The sequence below is a fragment of the Mobula hypostoma genome, chromosome 3 (assembly GCF_963921235.1).
Source record: "Mobula hypostoma chromosome 3, sMobHyp1.1, whole genome shotgun sequence".
Classification (NCBI taxonomy): domain Eukaryota; kingdom Metazoa; phylum Chordata; class Chondrichthyes; order Myliobatiformes; family Myliobatidae; genus Mobula; species Mobula hypostoma.
The window spans coordinates 51,238,503-51,260,775 of NC_086099.1; the positions used below are offsets into that span (position 1 = coordinate 51,238,503).

General features: G+C 41.8%; 2 long non-coding RNA genes across 3 annotated transcripts in view; one reads left to right on the plus strand and one right to left on the minus strand.

The window, feature by feature from the left end:
• Positions 1 to 22,273, minus strand: part of LOC134343994 (uncharacterized) — a 110,646-nt gene that overhangs the window by 40,598 nt on the left and 47,775 nt on the right. For both annotated transcript variants that reach the window (XR_010017350.1, XR_010017349.1), the window contains exon 2: positions 11,583 to 11,663. This is a non-coding gene — a long non-coding RNA (uncharacterized LOC134343994). The remainder of the gene's footprint in view (positions 1 to 11,582; positions 11,664 to 22,273) is intronic.
• The window catches only part of LOC134343993 (uncharacterized), a 43,573-nt gene continuing 24,170 nt past the window's right edge, over positions 2,871 to 22,273 (plus strand). The window contains exons 1-3 of the long non-coding RNA XR_010017348.1: positions 2,871 to 2,896; positions 3,350 to 3,369; positions 12,640 to 12,776. This is a non-coding gene — a long non-coding RNA (uncharacterized LOC134343993). The remainder of the gene's footprint in view (positions 2,897 to 3,349; positions 3,370 to 12,639; positions 12,777 to 22,273) is intronic.

A 22,273-nucleotide genomic window follows, 5' to 3' on the forward strand; every position in this document is an offset into this window, starting at 1 on the left:
GCCTGAAGATATCCAGCTAAGAGTCAATGCTGGAGAAAAGATAACTCCTGTGGAAATGACATCTGTAACAGTGAAATACAACAACCAACAAGCTACTTATAGCTTCTATGTGGTAAAAAAAAATGGGAGGAGCAGCATTGTGGGTGCATGAGTGGCTGGGATAATAAACTTGATTGGAGATCCACCATTTGCATGCCACTGCAATGAAGCCAGCAGGAGGCCTATCAAGAAATGTACTGGATGATGCCACAACTGTCTCCATGCTGAACATCACGCACCATTGCTCAGTAGAAGAGAATCAGGGGTTGGTGCAAACCTTGGTGCCTCTGTTTGGAAAGCATATTGGACCAAGGAAGGGCCATACTGCTCCGAGGAAGCATGAAAGAAATATAAACAGTGGTGCAAAACAGTTTTTGTAGGCAACATATCTGAGAAAGCTTCTGATATGTTAATCTGGCAGTTACTTGCGAAATGCAGCTTGGTTTCAAGTTGGAAAAGAATTCAAGTAGCTTCAGGAAAGTTGCAAGCTTTCAGCTTTTGTGAATATAAAGAACTAGAATCTACTATGCATGCATTAAAGCTATTGCATGAACTTGAAGTGGGAGAGAAAAAGCTGCTTGTAAAAGTAGATGCAAAGACCAAAGCCCAGCTGGATGAATAGAAGGCCAAAAAGAAAAGAGTCAATGAAGATATGAAAACAGAGGATTTGCCAGATGATGTTGTGAATGAGGAAACCAAGAGGAGAGATCAGATTGTAAAAGGAACAGTAGAGGGCTTAATAAGAGAATACTCAAGTGAACTAAATGGACAGTCCCAAGATCAAGATGCATAAACTAGAAGAAGAAAAAGGAAGAAGAAATGTATCCAGAGCTATCAGAGCCACTTCCTGCAGTCCCAGAATCAACCCCTACAACCACCACGAAGGAGGCCACAGAACCTAAGATTGTTTCACAGCCACAGATCTCACCTCACAAGCAATGTGATCCCTCTTGCCAGGAAAGATGTTATCCCACAAGAGTAAGCAATCCTCCACAGTGATTAAACCTTTAGGCCTGAATGGGACAATTTAAGAATTTATTATGCTGTGGATGTCTGTATATGATGGTTGCATTGCATAGTATACTGTGTATTGAGATCCATTCTATATTGAGTTGGAAGTTATAGCTAAGCAGGGAGCAGTGCTGTACATTTAACATTTCAATAATATTTGAGTAATCTTGTATATATATGTTGATTTATTAAGCATTCTTGTTCATTTAAATAATTCTTTATAAATACATGAAATGCAATGTCATCACGCTACCACATGATACGTGTATGCCTCGCTTGCATTAGACATGAAGATAGACCCGCATTCCCGAGTCCCCGTCTTTCTTTGAATTAGTTTGATGCTTTGATGTTACAAAACATAACACCGATCACATAATGCGCAGGCAACAGCCATTCATCCACCACCGGTGGGGGCGTTAGGGGTTCACAACTTCATTGGTGTCTAAAAATATTGCAGCCCATCAGAGTAATGAGCGTTTTAGGTGTGAGCCCACCACTTGGAAGGTGAATGATACCAGAGGTCCAAGCACTGTTCCGTCTAAGCTGCGCAGGTGCGTGGCTGCACACAAACTGAAATGCTCCTGCAACATAGCCTTTGTTGCTACGCAGCTGGTATATTCTTTCTATACAGTAATGTTAATATAATTTCAAAATCATATGAATATAAATTTGAAATCTGTTAATTGTGAAATAACTTGTAATTAATTATGTGTTAAATGAATATAATCCATAAATTTTCTAAATAATAAATGTCCCACAACTTTTACTTTGAAACATTTTAGAGCTTCAACATCAGTGTCAGTGTTTCAGTGTAACAATTTGTACCAATAAACACAGGATGGAAGTCAGCAGCTCATTGTTAATAAACTGCTGGCCTGCTAAACACTGATGCCAACTAGTCGAAACATTTTACTTTTGCCATTATATTCTTCAATTAATCAATGAAATCAAAAGTATGCGATTTTTCAATTGTCAATCTAAATATTCATAGTATGTATGTTACAAAAAGTGCTGCATAATTTTCAGGCCATGTACAAATTTCCTGCTCAGAGCAATGGTTTGTTTGTGCAACTCTGAAAGAACATTAGAGAGAAACAAAGACCCAAGGCATCGAGTATTAGTGAGACAGCTTTAGACAAGCTAAGGTCATTCTGTTATGTACCACACTGATGTGTAAAGGATATTGGGTAAGCCTTGGACTCAAGCTGGGCCCTGAGCAACATAGGCTGGCGAGGACTTTGGCTGAGGAAGAATATCATGAAATTGAAGTCAAGCGGCTGGATGGCTGCTGGCAATCTGTGCCACTGATAATCTTCCGCAGGAGTGTTTCGTGCAACCTAACTTACAGGCAAGTGTCCTTTGCATACATACATATGAGTCTGATAATTTGTAATTCCTGACTTTGTTTATTCAGGTTTATTTTATTACATCAAAACAATTCCATAAATAGTCTTCATTTCCTGAAAAGGTTCAGGTAACTTCAGGTCAATTTCTAATAAACTCGTGCCAGGTTTCCGATAACTTCCACACTGTCCTGAAGCAGTAAATAGTAAATAATAAAGAGAACAAGCTTTGATTCAATAAATCAGCTCAATCTCAAACCTCCTTCCTAGTTTTGATACAAAACAAAGTATGGCATATTGGCAGAGAAGAAAATAATAATTATTGAGCACTTGGCAAGATAAATATAGGTTATCACAATTGATTTTCAATTTAATTGGACCTATCAATCATTGACTTATATTGGGCAAACTTATATGATTCATGCATTTAAAAAATGACATAAGTAAACAAATTAGAATCTAAGACATTATTCATTATAGTGAGCTAGTCAAAGTCTCGGAAGGTAATTGCATGAAATTTTTAATGTAATAATTTAGTGGTAAAAAGATTCTTTTTTAGCTATATATCTGTGTAAACTATCAGAATGTCACAACTCTATTTAGCTTTATTGAAATGCCCGTTTCATTACTCAGACTAATATAGTAGGAGCTCATTTGTCAGAAGTCTAAAAGACAGCTAACTTTAATAACGAACCACGAGTAACAATGATGAATGTGTGGAACTTTTAGTACTGTGGATATGTTTTATGTTCTCCTTATGTACCCATGAAGTTCAATTAATGGTTGATATTAGGTTAAAAAAAGATTTGATTGCAAGACTGTTGATGTTTACAATAAATTCCTTAACAACCATAACTCAGGGTGGAGTACTGCCATAAAGTTCAATGCTGGTTTATACAAACATGTGTAAACAAAATGGTTTCTAACACGATTATTTTTGCCTATATCAATTACAGATGCTCTTGGAAAGATAAAGGTCAGTATTTTGTCATTCCTGAAAATATTGTGATATGTTTTCTTTCGCAATGGGGTTACTATTCTTGGACTTTTTTATGTTTCTCTGGAAACAGCTTGAAAAAAAAACGAAAGCAAAATACAAAAAGATCAAAGTAAATTTCATACTGAAAATAATTTATTTCTCATTATTTCAAATTCTCTGCCTGGAATTTGTGGAAATCATTCATAACAGAATCACTGAGAAGTTGAATAATGCACATATCAATGATGTGAGATGGAGAGATCAAGAAACCCCATAGAAATTCAGTGTCCATTCCTAAAACCAAGCCAGTGTATTAACAAATTGCATTCATGTGATGTCCTTAATGCAGGAGAAACACTGTAAGAGCTTAAAGTGTAAGGAAGAACTGAGAACTTAGTAAAAGCAGGACATATTAAGAAAATACAAAGGGAAGAAATTCCAAAGCATGGTACCCAAGTAGAGCGGAAGGGAGAGTTCACAATCACTGGTGAAAGAAAGAAAGCAGAAAATGAAGTTGTTCAAACCCTCCCTTAGGATTATGATGAGAGAAGGGAAAGGCTGGCCATTATGTAAATAATGTAGAGACCATAGGTTGACTTGGAAAGTATAAAGCTATTGATCATGAAGAATTTCCTCTGTGTACATTAATATTGCTTTGAGGTAGGTTTCAACTTTGACTTTTTTGAAAGGGGAAATATACAATTACATGGACTATTGAACCATTAATGTCAAATTTATTTCATTACCACAACAGGAAGTCAAAGTTTGAACAAATGCATTTTACTTGGAACCTTGCTTCAAGAACAATAAAATGGATAAAGAATTTTATTTTGTTTTTGACATTCCGGTGGAGAAACCAACTAGCTATGATTCCAAGGTTCATTCCAACAAATTAATCATTGACTAAAGATGGTGAACTATGATCTGCAGTCAAAAGTGACGTTAAAACCAAATGACTTTATTGATAGGCTTGGAGTACTGCCAGTGTTGAATGGAGGCCTAGTGTAAGATAAAAGGAGGAAGTATTGATGGGAACATACATTTTCATTGATATACAGTCAGTGGCCACTTTATTAATTATTGCACGTTGAAAGATGCTCTTCTGAGCATCACTGTTGTACTGTGTGGTTATCTGAGTTACTGTCACCTTTCTATCAGCTAGAATCAGTCTGGCCATTCTCCTCTGACCTCTCTCATTAACAAGGCATTTTTGCCCACAGAACTGTCACTCATTGCATGTTTTTTTTTTGTTTTATGTACCATTTTCTGTAAACTCTAGAGACTGGTGTGTGAAAATCTCAGGAGATCAGCAGTTTCTGACATACTGGAAACACCACATCTGCTACCAACAATCATTCCGCAGTCAAAGTCTCTAAGATTATATTTCTTCCCCAGTCTGATGTTTCGTTTGAGCAACAGCTGAACCTCTTGACCATATCTGCATGCTTTTATACATGGAGTTGCTGCCACATGATTGGGTGATTAGGTATTTGTATTAATGAGCAGGTGTACAGGTGTACCTGATAAAGTGGCCACAAAGTGTACGTTCATTATTTCAATCTCTTGCTATGATGATTTTTGCTTCCTTTTGCCAGCGTTTACCTTGTCCATAGGAGTGTTGCAATGCTTACAGAATCTGCTGTAAGATCAGGGTTCAATTCTGCCCACTGTCTGTAAGGAGTTTGTATGTTCTGCCCATGACCATGTAGGCTTCCTCTGGGTGCTCTAGTTTCCTCCCACATTCAAAGAAATTATGGTTAGTTTTAGTGAAATGTGGGCATGTTATGTTGGCACTAGGAGAGAGGTGATACCTACCCAGCACAATACCCACTGATTTGATTTGACACAAAATGACACAATTCACTCCATGTTTCAAGGTGATGTGAAAAATAAAGCTAATCTTTAATCTTTAATGTTTAACCTATTGACCTAGCTTGGTAAAACCCAATTCTTAAAGCTAGGATGACTGAAATCCCATTGCCTTCAAAACTATTTTCAGTTAGTATTGTAGCTGCTGTGATGCATACCATCTGGTCTGTACAACCACTGGTAAAGAAGAAAGCATGTCTGGGGTTGGGCTCAGCGCTAGACACTCTAGTGTCAGGAACACTTACAACCATGCTCCTGAGAGTTTCGTGGAAGGTGGGTCTTGGATACAGAGCCGAGAATAGTTGCTAAATCAGCACTGATATGTATCTAGGCTCAGAAGCACATGACAGATGAGCAGATCTTATTTTCTAAAAGTTCACTTATTATCAAAGCATGTACACACTATACAACCTCGAGAATTGCCTCCTGAGGTAGCCAGAAAACAAAGAAACTTCAAAAGAACCCACAGAAATAAAAGACCGTCAAACACCCAATGCGCAGAAAGCGAGAGAGAGAGAAAAATAAATTACACAAACAACAAAAATCAAACAAATAGCATTCAGAACTGGATTTTGACAAAAGACATGAAGCCAGGCATCACTGCAGCTGGAGCAGGTAGATGAACTCAATTGCTTTTACGCTCGGTTTGATGTCGCTAACTCTGAGCCTCCGAGGAAAGCCACCGCTACCACCTGCAACCTGGTCACCTCTGAGACCGAGGTACGCAGATGTTTCCGAAGAGTGGACCGTTGCAAGGCTGCGGGACTGGACGGCATCCCAGGGTGAGTACTCAGGATGTGCACAGCACAGCTGGCAGGTGTGTTTACAGATATTTTTAGTCTCTTCCTCTCCCAGTGTAGAGTGCCCTCCTGCTTCAAATTATCCACCATTGTCCTTGTACCAGAAAAGACGAAGGTAACACGCCTGAACGACTGGCGTCCTGTCGCACTCACCTCAATAATAAGCAAATGCTTTGAGAGGCTGGTCAAGGATTACATCTGCAGCTTGTTACCACCCAAACTATTCACTTACCGGTACAGCCGATCGACAGATGACGCAATAGCCACAGCTCTACATACCGTCCTTACACATCTGGAGAAGAAGGATGCTTATGTGAGAATGCTGTTCTTGGACTACAGTTTCAGCATTCAACACCATAGTACCATCAAGGCTCGGCAAGAAGCTTAGAGACCTCGACCTTGACCCTGCTTTGTGCAGCTCGATCCTGGTCTTCCTGTCAGATCGCCAACAGATGTAAGAGTGGGCTCCCTCACCTTCAACTCTCTGACTCTCAATACAGGAACCTCTCAGGGCTGCGTACTGAGTCCCCTTCCTTACTCCCTGTATACCCATGACTGTATCGCCTCCAATCTGCTAATTAAATTTGCTGACAACACTACATTGATTGGCCTTATCTCAAACAATAACGAGGTGGCCTACAGGGAAGAAGTCATCTCTTTGACACAGTGGTGTCAAGAAAACAACCTCTCCCTCAATGTCTCAAACAAAGGAGCTGGTTGTGGATTACAGGAGGAATGGAGGTGGGCTAACCCCTATTGACATCAATGGATCTGGGTTGAGAGGGTAAACAGCTTCAGGTTCCTCAGCAACCACATCACTGAGGACCTCACGTGGTCTGTACACACCAGCTGTGTGGTGAAAAAGGCACAACAGCAACTCTTTCACTTCAGACGGTTAAGGAAGTTTGGTATGGGTCCCCAGATCCTAACAACTTTCTACAGGGGCACAATTGAGAGCATCCTGACTGGCTGCATCACTGCCTGGTATGGGAACAGTACCTCCCTTAATCGCAGTACTCTGGAGAGAGTGGTGCAGGCAGCCCTGCGCATCGGTAGTTGTGACTTCCCATGATTCAGGACATTTACAAGGACAGGTGTGTAAAAAGGGCCTGAAGGATCATTGGGGACCCAAGCCACCCCAACCACAATCTATTCCAGATGCTACCATCTGGGAAGTGGTACCGCAGTATAAAAGCCAGGACCAATGGGCTATGGGACAGCTTCTTCCACCAGGCCATCAGACTGATGAACTCACGCTGACTTGAGTGTACTCTATATTACATTGACTGTTCTATTTATTATAAATTATTATAAATTGCCAGGATTGCACATTGCACATTTAGATAGAGACGTAACATAAAAAGTTTTACTCCTCATGTATGTGAAGGATGTAAGAAATAAAGTCCATAAGACCATAAGACCATAAGACAAAGGAGCAGAAGTCGGCCATTCGGCCCATCGAGTCAGCTCCGCCATTTTATCAAGAGCTGATCCATTCTCCCATTTAGTCCCACTCTCCCACCTTCTCACCATAATTCAATTCAATTCAACCACAGTTCAGTCCAAAGCAGAGTCAACATTGCACGACCACAGATGCAAAGCCAGGCATTGCTGAAACTGGCACTGCAGTCCAGCGTAGAACTGAGAAATGTCACAGAGCATTGAGCATTATCAGCATGTCCCTTGCCTCTGGTACTAACACCCTGACCTTGTCAATCTGGCCCAGCACATAACTTGTCCAAATATCCGGTATTCTTAGCCCATGGACTGCACTGGGGCCTGGATCCCGTCTCCATGATTCAGGCTGTACACGACCTTTCCAATTTGATCAATTTAAATCGATCAGACATTGGGAACTGTCATGCTGTCAGAGATGCCAGCACTCTACCTCGACTCTGCTTCAATCTCAACTTCGCTTGCCATGACCAAGGACTGCCTGCGCCTGTGTCTCTGTCACCACTCACCTCCACTACCTCAATCCGCTCTTGGCTTACCTCTACATATTTAATGTGACTGTTATGAATATGGTATATAGTAGTTTCCTTTGTTTTGTTTTTTCCTGCCTGTATGAAGTCTCTGGGCTTCACCAGTGCCATTTTAAGCCAGAAGTCAAATCTTAATGTGATAAAATGGGAGTAGAACAGTACTGAAAGATCTTAGTTCCGAGGAAGTTACTCCCCTTATAGTATTGCCATGGATGTCTAAGGAAAGTGCTGGGTGCAGCCTGCCCTTGGAGTGGGTGTGGGCTCTTCAAAGGTGGGTTCATAATCCCGAGGTGTGCTCATCCTCCAGAAAGATCAACCTTTAAGCACGTAGAGGAGGACTGTGTAAAGGCATAGCTTGAGCACCCACCAGCCACTCCATGGAATTCCAGAGATAGACAGGAATGACTGCACTTGGAATTCTTTCGGTAAACAACTGCTCTCCATCAGGAGTCGAACCTATGTTAATAGTTTTATCAGCCATGTTAATGATAAAGTGTCCTAGTATGTCTAAGCTTGTAATGGACAAATACACATTGGGTTTATTGTTCTTGTCCTATGAATGGACCATAAAAAGCTATCTCTTATGATACTCTAAGGTCATATACCTTTTTGCTGTTATCCTTTTAGACAGCAGAGTTATGTGATGTGCCTGCTTCACAAACAATGCAATAGTTTTACAGAAAATCAATTTTACACCAAGAACGCAGTGATTCAGCATATAAACAATACATGTATAGTCCTGTAAATCACCTCTACTCTTCACAATATCCTTGCCGTGTCTTATCATACTCAGAGGTCACTGCATTTGAATAGTAATGAACAAGCAAATCAAACTCAAAAACTATTATGGAAATCAAAATAAATGGATTTAAGAATAATATTATAAGGTAAGATTAAATAAGTGACTCATTATTTAGCTTCTCCATAGTTTTTGTACAATACACCCTTAGAAGGTATTATGTTATACTGTGTGTCAAATGCATTCAGTAGAAACAGCCATTGAGATCTGCAGTATTGAGTAGTTATTGCTTTGTACCATAGTTCTATTATATTCTATTATTGGTGGCAAAAATAGGAAAACAGATTATTATCTGAATGGTGGCCGATTAGGAAAAGGGGAGGTGCAACGAGACCTGGGTGTCATTATACACCAGTCATTGAAAGTGGGCATGCAGGTACAGCAGGCGGTGAAAAAGGCGAATGGTATGCTGGCATTTATAGCGAGAGGATTCGAGTACAGGAGCAGGGAGGTACTACTGCAGTTGTACAAGGCCTTGGTGAGACCACACCTGGAGTATTGTGTGCAGTTTTGGTCCCCTAATCTGAGGAAAGACATCTTTGCCATAGAGGGAGTACGAAGAAGGTTCACCAGGTTGATTCCTGGGATGGCAGGACTTTCATATGAAGAAAGACTGGATGAATTGGGCTTGTACTCGTTGGAATTTAGAAGATTGAGGGGGGATCTGATTGAAACGTGTAAGATCCTAAAGGGATTGGACAGGCTAGATGCAGGAAGATTGTTCCCGATGTTGGGGAAGTCCAGAACGAGGGGTCACAGTTTGAGGATAGAGGGGAAGCCTTTTAGGACCGAGATTAGGAAAAACTTCTTCACACAGAGAGTGGTGAATCTGTGGAATTCTCTGCCACAGGAAACAGTTGAGGCCAGCTCATTGGCTATATTTAAGAGGGAGTTAGATATGGCCCTTGTGGCTACGGGGGTCAGGGGGTATGGAGGGAAGGCTGGGGCAGGGTTCTGAGTTGGATGATCAGCCATGATCATAATAAATGGCGGTGCAGGCTCGAAGGGCCGAATGGCCTACTCCTGCACCTATTTTCTATGTTTCTATATCACTTTCTTATTTGCATGGCCCAACATGTGAATAATGTTTGCTTTGTAATATCATCAGGTGAACCTTAAAGAAACTTGTCAGCATAACTAATTCCTTTACCCTTGGTCTAGTGATTCATAATTTTTATTTGTACTTATCAGGGTATCTTTATAAGACGCCTTTGGAATAAGCATGTGCATTATATCACATTGCTGTAATTGCAGCTCACACTTCAGTTGGAAATGTTGCACCATGCCATTAGGAATCTGATGACCATCGCAAAGGGTTCCAGTGAAGGTAGAACATGTTCAGACAAGCATAAAAGTACAACTGAAGGCTTATTGCACAGGGGAACCTGACCTTTCAAAACTGCACCTGTAACAAAGGTTATTGAATGGATGAACAGGCATGGCGTCTGTCACACCCACTCTTCATTCTTTTTCTGATTTAATTATGAAAACTCTAGTGATCACTAAATTGAGTGTTAATGTAAGCTTCAGCACAATTCAGCTGAGACAGAAGGCAACTGATATCAGTGAGTGGAAGCTGCATGGGGCTTCATCATAACAAGCTTCAGTATAAAGCATTTAAGGACAAAAACGTACAAAAAGGATTTGCACAAATCCATGCAGAATGTTACAAAGAGCTCAATTTAGAATTCCAACCCACACACTTACTTTGCAAATGTCATGCCAGTTCCTGAAATTCACTCATTGACAATATTTCATTTAATAGTTATTCAAGGTTTTATGAAAAAAAGTATTTTGAAGGCCTAATAAGGCCTTGGTCCTCTTAATGTATTCTGCCATATCATGAAATTTAAGGATTTCACAGACATTATTTTTCTAAAATTAAAAACAAAATCATTCATAATCCGTACCAGCAAAAGACTTGGATTTCTAACAAAACAGCCATAATCATCACTAACTTTGAATACATTCAGAAAGACTAAGCAAACCTTATTATGAGGTTTTCCTCTTTTCCGATACAACATGCAGACTGCACGGAATCTGCACTAACAGCAAATCAAGAAGTAAAAAGTACGTTTGAACTTAAATCTTTAAACATTTAAAGGAGCACAAAATAAAGGTGTGACATATGCAAGAGGACAAAGGAGAAGCTGAAGGTCACAAACCTACGAAGGAATTAATTGTCATTAATTTTAAAATTTTGTTTCCTTAAAGGTTGACAATTCTCACATATAAAATAAGTTTTTCAGTATTAGACAAGTTTGTTAGGAATAATTATGCCTTTGAATGCTGTTACATGCCTACATTTCACTCAAGAAGGTGAAAAATTTTATTTTTTTGCAACTTGAATTACCAGTAAAAAAGTTGAAGTTACTGTTAAATAATTGATTCTATATTGATTGCATTTTTGAACATTCCAACCACACATCCTGTTGAGGAGCAATGAATTGGTGATAACAATTTATGGATTTTGTACTTAATTGTCCTTGCAGGATTTGAACAGTTGCTGTTAGATTTGTGACATAACGATGGCCGATGCTGGAGGGTTTGTTGAGAAGCGTCACCTTTCTTCAATAACTGCTGTTAAACAAGATACCACCACTCACCTTGCGATCGCACCAGCATTAGATTTTTGCAAACTAAAAAAAAATCAAATGCATTCACTAGTCAGTATTCTACAAATTAAATATATATCTACCAATGAATTTCCCTCTATGTTTCACTGTAATTGCTGCAAAAGTAAAAGAATTCCGTTACCTGAGACCCCGATCTGATTTTGCACAATCATCATATGCTAGCCTTGGAGGAGTTGCATTCCCTAACTCCAGTGTCTCACACCTTGATAAGTACAAAGAAGAATTATGAATTGCAAGGCCAGGGATGAAGAAATTAATTGTGTTGACAAGTTTCTTTAAGGTTTATCTGTTGTTATTCAAAAAACAAACAAACATTATTTGCGTGATATGTTCATGTAATGCTACATGCCCGGTGAAAATAGGTTGAGTGAGCTTGAGCTTCTCTCTTTGCAGTGAAGGAGAACAAGAGGTGACTTGATAGAGGTGTACAAAATGAAAAGAGGCATAGATTGAGTGTATAGCCAGAGATTTTTTTCCCAGGGCAGAAATGGCTAATGCACAGGACATAATTTTATGGTGATTGCAGGAAAGTATAGGGGGAATGTTAGGAGGTAAGTTGTTTACACTGAGAGTGGTAAGAGTGTGGAAGTCCCTGCCGGGGTGGTGGCAGAGGCAGATACATGAAAGGCATTTAAGAAACTCTTAGATAGACATATGGAAAAAAGAAAAATGGAGGGCTATGTAAGAGGGAAGGGTTGGAATGATTTTAGAGTAAGTTAAAAGGTTGGCAGAACATTATTGGCCGAAGGGCTTGTACTATTTGATGTTCTAAATAATGAAATGATATCACAGATCTATGGTGCAATATAATGATTGCTCAACAGCGCTGATCTGGATGGCTGCTGCTGCTGAATACAATTGACCTATAACTTAATGCCAGGTAGGCTTAATTAAGCCTATTAATACTTCAGATCCTGAGACAAAGTTGCTAAATCTCTCAAAAGACTATTACCTATATAAGCATCTCCTGAAGAGTTGCTTTTGCTCAGAACATAAGACCAGGACTACAAAATTTTGGCTGTATTCCAGCTTGTAGCAACAGTTCAGAAAGTCATTGGAGCAAATCAGAGGCAAAGTTTTAAAACTTATTTAGTTTGCGGATTCTTGTTCTTTGTCTACTGTGGTTCAATGCACCTTAAAGATTAACTTCCTAAATTGGCCTTGTTGTTTGGCAACAGGAAAATTTCTGCTTGAAACTCCAGATCCAGTTGTATAACTTAGCAACTATGTACCTCAGGAAATGGAAATACATGAAGGGTGCCTTGTTCCAATCAAAGGATGCCAAAATCCTCAATTTGCAAAATCACTTCAGCACGTGAGTCTTCTAATGCTGAACTATATATTCACAATACAGAATATATGTGATTAGAACATTTAAGAATAATACATTAGTTTTCATTCAATGGCTAATTTTATACCAACCTATAATCTACACTTTCACTGATGTCACTGAGAAAATTATCTTGCATATTTACATAATGTAGAGATGTGTTTTTATCACCTTTAATGGAATGGAATGATGAGCTGCTAAATAGCTACATTGGTACTTAATAAAAATAACAACTGAGAAGCAGAAACATGATAATTTATTCAGTTATGATCACTTGATTACTCTTGGCACAGATATAAATTTTAAGTTTTTTACTATATCTGTGCATTAGTGGGGTTTCTGATTTTAGGATTCCTTTTGTCCTATTCCACAAGTATTAGTGAAGTAGAAAGAACCATTGAATTGCACAGGCCAGAGACAGAACATTCATCAGACTGCTCTCACATTCCCTCGCCTTTACTTCGTGTCTTTAGTACTTTTTTATGAAATATGATATACTTTTTAACAAGCCATTTATTGATTCTGCTCTCACCATTGTTTCTAATAAGACATTCTATGGCCTAACAACATTAGAAGAAAAATATATGTTCCTACCTTTATTATCAGTGGTGTTTTTCAACTTATGGCTAATTCTCAGAGCTGTAAATTGCTTATTTTTAGGAAAACTAAGCTTAATGATTGGGTCGTATGTTTTTCATCGGCCATTATTACAAAGTGTGAATCTCATTTTAAAAATTCCCATGAATTACCAATATTTGCATTTAAAAAAAAATTTCAGATTTCGAAAGTTTGTGTTTTTTGCCTTCATGAAAAAAATCAATATTGGCTGCACTCAAAAACTTCTATAGATGTACCGTGGAGAGCATTCTGACAGGCTGCATCACTGTCTGGTGTGTGGGGGGGGGGTCGCGGCTACTGCACAGGACCAAAAGAAAGGTTGTAAATCTGGTCAGCTCCATCTTGGGTACTAGTCTACAAAGTACCCAAGACATCTTCAAGGAACAGTATCTCAGAAAGGCATTGTCCATCATTAAGAACCTCCAGCACCCAGGGCATGCCCTTTTCTCACTGTTAACATCAGGTAGGAGGTACAGAAGCCTGAAGGCCCACACTCAGCGATTCAGGAACAGCTTCTTCCCCTCTGCCATCCGATTCCTAAATGGACATTGAACCCGTGAACACAACCTCACTTTTTAAGATATATAGTATTTCTGTTTATTTGCAAGATTATAATCTATTCAACCTACGTAAACTGAATAAGATTTACTTATTTATTTATTACTATTATTATTATTTTTTCTTCTATTTTATGTATTGCATTGAACTGCTGCTACTCAGTTGACAAGTTTCATGTCACATGCTGGTGATAACAAATCTGATTCTGACACTGGAAATGCTGGAGGAACTCAGCAGGTCAGGCACCTGGCTTCACCTATCACCAGCTTATTCTCCTTCTTTCCACCCCCCCGCCCCCCCACCCATCTTATTCTGGCTTTCCCCACTTTTCTTTACGGTTCCAATGAAGGGCCCCACACAGTCGCTGCCTGACCTGATGAGGGCCTCCAACATTTAGTGGGTGTGGCTCTGGATGTCCAGCATCTGCCGAACCTCTTGTGTTGTAATGTTCATGGCACTCAGCTTCTGAAATTTATTTGTCAAGTCCCAGTGGAAAAATATAATCAATCGGCAGCAACTATGGGGATAGAAACGGAGTTAACTTAAATTCAGTGACATACCTTCAGATCTGCAAAATGATCAACGTGGCAATGCAGAGGGGCAAAGTAATCACAAGGAAAGGTCTCCGATAGGATGAAAGGCAGATTCAATAATAAAGTAGGTGATATTTGAAGGTGAAGCAGAGTAATCATGAGGTAAGTTAAAAAACAAAAGTTCAGCCTGCAGGAGAAGTTGTTGGGAGATGAGGAAGTATTATTTGAAGTTGTGAATAGAAAACACTGAGAACTGTCAGAAAATATAGAGGAGGCTTGACCAAAAGCAGCGCAACAGAGACGATTCAATAAATGAACCATAACTTTAAATATAGATTGCAACATTAACTAGCCACAAAGGACCACAAAACAAGAAAGAAGAGATACTAAACACCATGGGCAACAAGGAAACTGAAGGCTAAGAGTTACTGGCTCAATGGGCGAACAAGGAACTGTGGATGAGAGCTGGGTTTAAATTGGCTGCAGGTGATGAGTTGGAAACAAAATGGCAGGTGACTCCTGTTAGCTGGGTGGAGACTGGGAGATGCCTAACTGGTTGATAGCTGGGATGGCCCTCATGCCCTCTTCCAAGTATGCTAGCAGCAGAGAACCAGAGCTGGTGGACAGGACCTCCACGGATGGTCCTTCTGCGGGGAACAATGGGGGTCAGTAGCCATGAAGCTCTTCCAAGGGTGACATATCCATGCCAGGTGATATGTGTAGCTTGTGGGACAGTTCTGTCCAGAGCAGACATGTCAACCATGTGCAAGGGTTATAGGTTGAGAAGCTTGAGAGAAACATCTCCAATTGCTGACTGGCTCTTTCTGACTGACCACTAGTACATGGATGATAGCTAGAGGACAAATTCATTGAAACGTGAAGAAGGGAGCAGAAGGCTCACAGAAGTAGGAGACAAATTGTGGATTTCAGTCTAACACAGGGTCCTGAGGGAAACCGTGGAGGTGAACTACATGTTGAAGAAATAGGTCTGCCATCTCAGCAGCTGACAGGTTTGGGGAGGACAATGAAATTGGCTGCCTTAGAGAACTGGTCCACTACAGTCGTGATCACTTTGGCCCCATTGGAAGGTGGCACACATGTAATGAAATTCATGAAAATGTGGGACCACGGGCATTGAGGCACCAATAGGGGCCACAGGAGACCAGAGGACCGCTGGTTACAGGAATTAGACCGGGCACATTCAGGCCAGGCAATGACAAACGGATGTGCAGCTGTCACCAGAATCACTGTCACAGAAAATCGAGAGTCTCTTGTGCGCTTGGATGGCCAGAGAGGGGTGAGCAGTGGGCAGTGCCTCAAAGTGCACGGCCACTGGCGCATGCGTGCAGTGGTCAGGTGTGTTTTCCAGGGCAGACTCATGTAATAAGGCCTGGCGGTCAGTATCCCAGAAGGTCATGGTGAGGATCAGCAAGGATGGAATGATGGTCTGAGGGTTGATCTCCATTTCAGCTGGGTTGGACCGTCATGACAGGGTATCCGCCTTACTGGCCTTAGAGCTGGTGAAGTTGAATTGCTTGAAGAAGAGGGCCACCATGCCTGATGTGGGTTGAGTTGACAGGTCTGTTGTATGGATATGAGGTTCTGGTTGTCGGTCCAGATCAAGAATGGTTCAATGTTTCCCATCAGTTAATGTCTCCGATCCTCCAAGATGAGTATGTTGTTGAGGTAGACAAACTCCTACCTGTGTAACATGTCTCAGAGGGTCTTGCTAATGAAGGCTTGGGAGATGGCTGGACCGTTGAGAAGTCAGCAAGGCTTCACTAATTACTCAGAGTGGCCAGTGGGTGTTATGAACGCCATCTCAAATCATCCTCCGGTGGATGTGGATCAGGTTGCACATGTTCCATCGATCCAGTCTGGTAAAGATCTGGACCCCACAGAGTGTTTTGAATGCTTTATCCATCAAGGGAAGGGGGTTCTTAATGATGGTTTTGTTGAGTCCATGGCAGCCGAAGCAGGGACAGAAACCCTCATCTTTCTTTTTGATGAAGAAGAATCGTGCACCGGCTGGTGACTGATATGTTCAAGTGAAGCCGTGCTGTAGTGCTTCACTGATGTAGTCATTCCTGGCTTGGCTCTCAGGAGGGGAGAGGGAGAACAGATGAACTCGGGAGGGGAGGTGCCTGGGAGAAGGTCGATCACACAGTTGTGCTGTCTGTGAGGTGACAAGGTGCTAGCTTCCCTTTTGTGCAAGGCCTTGGCTAAGTTGGTATCCTTGTGGGAGTTTGGTGAGGTCGGGGGTTTTCTCTATCTCCATGGATTTATGGGGTGAAATCAACTGAGGATGCAAGCAAGTGGGATCCCAACTCAGCAGTGAGCAGATGACCGGTTGAAGCGAGGGTCATGAGTGGACAGCCAGGGCACTTCAGGAAGGTGCACATGGACCATCCCCCTCTGCAAATACTTGGCTCCTCCGTAGAGAAAGTTAAGTGCACCAAGTTCCTGGGAGCTCACATCATGAATGACTTCACTTAGTCCCTTAATATCATCTCCTTGATCAAGAAGGTACAGCAGTGCCTCCACTTCCGAAGGAGATTGAGCAAAACCTCCCTCCCCCCACCCCAACCCCATCTTAACTGTTTTTTACAGTAGTACCATTGAGAGGGTCCTGACAAGCTGCTTCTCCACCTCCATCTCCATCTCCATCTGGTATGGGAACAACTGAGCATTGGACTGACAGTCCCTACAAAGGACTGTGAGAACAGCTGAGAGGATTATAGTGGTCTCCCTACAATCCAGCGAAGACATTTAACTGGAGTGTGGTGTATGCAGGGTCCTTAGTATTATTAAGGGTCCCACCCATCCAGCCAGCATCCTGTTTGATTATGATGCATAAAAACAAGAACAGTCAGGATGACAAACAGTTTCTTCCCTCGGGCCATTAGGCTTCTGAAGCATCACTGCCGCATCACATTTGAAGTGTCACTGGTTAATCAGTGATCCATACCTTACAATATTTAATTTATGCACCTTAGTTTGTTATTTATGTGTGATGTATCTATAGATTTTATCCTTAACCTTCATAAGTTATTGTGTGTTGTGTGTACTATTGTGCTTTACAACCTGGTTCAGAGAAATGTTGCCTCATTTCTATTAACATTATATGGTTATATATGTTATATACATGAATATAGTTAAATAACAATTAACCTGATTTGACTTGACGAGGGGAGATGAGACGTCTGTTGGGTGAGTCGATCAGGAGGAATTAGATGGACTCATGGTGCTCTCTGATGCTCAAACGCACAAGCCGTGAGCATCCCAGACCCCAAGGAATGTCATCAATGTCCATAATCAAGTCCAGCAGAGGAGGACAAAGGGCTTAATAAGGAAAGGGAAAAAAGATTATGAGAGAAAACTGGCAGGGAACATAAAAACTGACTGTAAAAGCTTTTATAGATATGTGAAAGAAAAAGATTGGTTAAGACAAATGTAGGTCCCCTACAGACAGAAACAGGTGAATTGATTATGGGGAACAAGGACATGGCAGAACAACTGAATAACTACTTTGGTTCTGTCTTCACTAAGGAGGGCATAGGCAATCTTCCAGAAATAGTAGGGGACAGAGGGTCCAGTGAGATGGAGGAACTGAGGGAAATACATGTTAGTAGGGAAGTGGTGTTAGGTAAATTGAAGGAATTAAAGGCAGATAAATCCCCAGGGCCAGATGGTCTGCATCCCAGAGTGCTTAAGGAAGTAGCCCAAGAAATAGTGGATGCATTAGTGATAATTTTTCAAAATTCTTCAGATTCTGGATTAGTTCCTGAGGATTGGAGGGTGGCTAATGTAACCCCGCTTTTTAAAAAAGGAGTGAGAGAGAAACCAAGGAATTATAGACAGGTTAGCCTGACATCGGTGGTGGGGAAAATGCTAGAGTCAGTTATCAAAGATGTGATAACAGCACATTTGGAAAGCGGTGAAATCATCGGACAAAGTCAGCATGGATTTGTGAAAGGAAAATCATGCCTGATGAATCTTATAGAATTTTTTGAGGATGTAACTAGTAGAGTGGATAGCGGAGAACCAGTGGATGTGGTATATTTGGATTTTCAAAAGGCTTTTGACAAGGTCCCACACAGGAGATTAGTGTGCAAACTTAAAGCACACGGTATTGGGAGTAAGGTATTGATGTGGATAGAGAATTGGTTGGCAGGCAAGAAGCAAAGAGTGTGAATAAACGGGACCTTTTCAGAATGGCAGGCAGTGACTAGTGGGGTACCGCAAGGCTCAGTGCTGGGACCCCAGTTGTTTACAATATATATTAATGACTTAGACGAGGGAATTAAATGCAGCATCTCCAAGTCTGCGGATGACACGAAGCTGGGCGGCAGTGTTAGCTGTGAGGAAGAAGCTAAGAGGATGCAGGGTAACTTGGATAGGTTGGGTGAGTGGGCAAATTCATGGCAGATGCAACTTAATGTGGATAAATGTGAGGTCATCCACTTTGGTGGCAAGAACAGGAAAACAGATTATTATCTGAATGGTGGCCGATTAGGAAAAGGGGAGGTGCAATGAGACCTGGGAGTCATTGTACACCAGTCATTGAAAGTGGGCATGCAGGTACAGCAGGCGGTGAAAAAGGCGAATGGTATGCTGGCATTCAAAGCAAGAGGATTCGAGTACAGGAGCAGGGAGGTACTACTGCAGTGGTACAAGGCCTTGGTGAGACCACACCTGGAGTATTGTGTGCAGTTTTGGTCCCCTAATCTGAGGAAAGACATTCTTGCCATAGAGGGAGTACAAAGAAGGTTCACCAGATTGATTCCTGGGATGGCAGGACTTTCATATGATGAAAGACTGGATCGACTAGGCTTATACTCTCTGGAATTTAGAAGATTGAGGGAGGATCTTATTGAAACATATAAAATTCTAAAGGGATTGGACAGGGCAGATGCAGGAAGATTGTTCCTGACGTTGGGGAAGTCCAGAACGAGGGGTCACAGTTTGAGGATAAAGGGGAAGCCTTTTAGGACTGAGATTAGGAAAAACTTCTTCACACAGAGAGTGGTAAATCTGTGGAGTTCTCTGCCACAGGAAACAGTTGAGGCCAGTTCATTGGATATATTTAAGAGGGAGTTAGATATGGTCCTTGTGACTCAAGGGATCAGAGGGTATGGAGGGAAGGCTGGTGCAGGGTTCTGAGTTGGATGATCAGCCATGATCATACTGAATGGCGGTTCAGGCTTGAAGGGCCAAATGGCCTATTCCTTCACCTATTTTCTATGTTTCTATGTTTCTATAATGCAGAAGGTGCTTGAGGGTTAGGCACAGTAGGGAATCCAAGCTGCACACATGGAGACCGGACCAGAAAGTTACCTCCTGTGGGCAGCTAACTGTCCTTGGGGTATGGAGGAGGACAGTGAGAGCGAGTCAGCCTATGGTGCTGGAATGAGGGGTTAGGAGTAGCTGACCAGGTAGAAGGCCTTTTGTCTCTACCGTTTGCTGGATGCAGTGGACATTTGATGAATTGGCTATTGGCTGCTCCACAAATTGTTTCTCCACTAATGCTCACACTCTTGAAGGTTTAATGAAGCTCTCTCTAATCACATGGATTTTGTAGCTTTTGCTGCATCTTGAAATGGTTCTGCGAATGGAACTGGGGTTCTGGCTGTTGATTTGGAAGGTCGTTCCATAAGACACCTTTCATTATGGATGCCCACAGTGATGAGGATTTTGAGGTTGGTGGGCATTTCCTGGGTAGGCAGCTCATCTTTCAAGCACTCCGAGAATCCATGATGATAATAGGCCAGCAGTGCTTCTGCATTCCAGCTGCACTCTGCCACGAGGGTCCTGAATTCCACTGTGTAACTCAGAACCAAGCATGATCCTTGATGCAGGTGAAGTATCTGCTCTGCTGCATCCCTTCCACTTCCCAGATGATGCAGTTCATCTGTGAATTTCTCATATTTATTGAAAATGTTGGCTTTATTGTCCCAGTTAGTCATAGCCTTGGTCAGAGCTTGCCCAATTAAGAGAAAGTTGACAAAAGCAATCTTGGCTCAGAATGCAAAATACAGAGATGTTTGGAGCTTGAAGTGTAAGATGCACACCAGGCAACAAGGTAACTGAATGCTAGGAGCAACTGGTCGAGGCAGGCTGGCTCGATGGGTGAACAAGGTTTGTGGAAGAGAGCTGGGTTTAAATAGGCTGCAGGTGACGAATTGGAAACTAGTGACAGGTGACTCCTGCTGGCTAGGTGGAGACTGCCTGTGCAAGCTGACAGAGAACCACAAATAGAAAATGCCGATTTCTTAAAATGCTGTGTTTATTTAGGATCCAGAAAGGTGTGACATACTGATTTAATTTCATTGAAACATTCCAGAAGCTAACAACTGTGAACAGAGTGGAACTGCTTTATAACCAGGCTGTTCTCACTAGACCATGGCTGCCTGTCAAATTTACTGATTAACCAGGAGCTGAATAATTCACTTCCAGCTAATCAACCAGAGTATAATTTTATTTACCATGTATTTACTGGAAGACATCAATCAATCCTCATTTATTTCATACAGCACTTTTTCCACTGGCTTTTACCCAAAATCTATGTGACGTGACTTTATAATAAATATATCTGCTCTAAATACATTCTTCAGATTAAATTTTATATTAACTAAATAGCATTAATTTAACTGCTGATACACTGCTTTACGGCAGTGAGACCTGGAGCCTCAACTCCAGACAAGAGCGGCGTCTCAACACCTTCCACCTTCGCAGCCTGAGACACATCCTGGACATCACGTGGATTGACCGAGTCACCAACAATGATTTCCTGGCTTGCGCCCAAATACCCAGCCTCTTCACCCTGCTCCAACAACGCCGTCTCCGCTGGCTGGGCCACGTACACTGCATGTCAGATGGGAAGATCCCGAAAGACCTGCTGTACGGGGAACTAGCCTCTGGCAAGAGAGCACAAGGGCGGCCCCATATTCGTTTCAAAGACTTTTGCAAGAGAGACATGAAGTCACTGAACATGAACATCGAGAGGTGGGAAGACATTGCAAGCGATCGCTCTCGCTGGAGGCTGGAACTATGCAGAGGGGTAAAAAGAGGAGAAGAGAAGCTGAGGCTTACTGCTGAAGAAAAGTGCACTCGCCGGAAAAACAGCACCAAGACAACACTGGAGGACAGTGCCTTCAAGTGCAGTCGCTGCAGCCAAGACTGTCACTCCCGTGTGGGCCTCTACAGCCATAACAGACGCTGCTTTACCAACACAGACTGAAGCAAGACTTTCCAGGCGCTGATCCATGGTCTCGCGAGACTAACGGATGCCACAACCACCACACTGGAATCTCACTCCCCCTGTTGCACCAAGTGCTGACTTGTGATAACACTTCCAGTCTTCAGTCAAAACGGTCAAAGGTGAAAACCCCACTGTACTTTAAGAAAAGACATCTTCTCAGGCTGTGAACTGTTATGCTGGGTACTTGACTCAGAAGCCTGCCCTACCTGCTTGTGCTCCCTCCATGGCAAATCAGTCAGAGATCCTTGTGGAGGTGCTTCCTGTGAACATTGTTGATGGGTGGTCCAGGGCAAGTGGGCGGCCTCTCAGTGTGGAGACATGGAGATCATGATGCTCTCTGGTCTGCACAGTGAGTGTAGCCATCATTAGGGATTGGTAGTGGCTGCTTCATGTGCACAGATTCTATGGCCCCTCTGATCACCTCCCCTTGGACGTGATGGAAGCTGCTGTTTCCTCCTCTTCTTGTTTGTCTGCAAACTCCCTCCCCAGTCCCGCGATTTCGTTATGGCTAT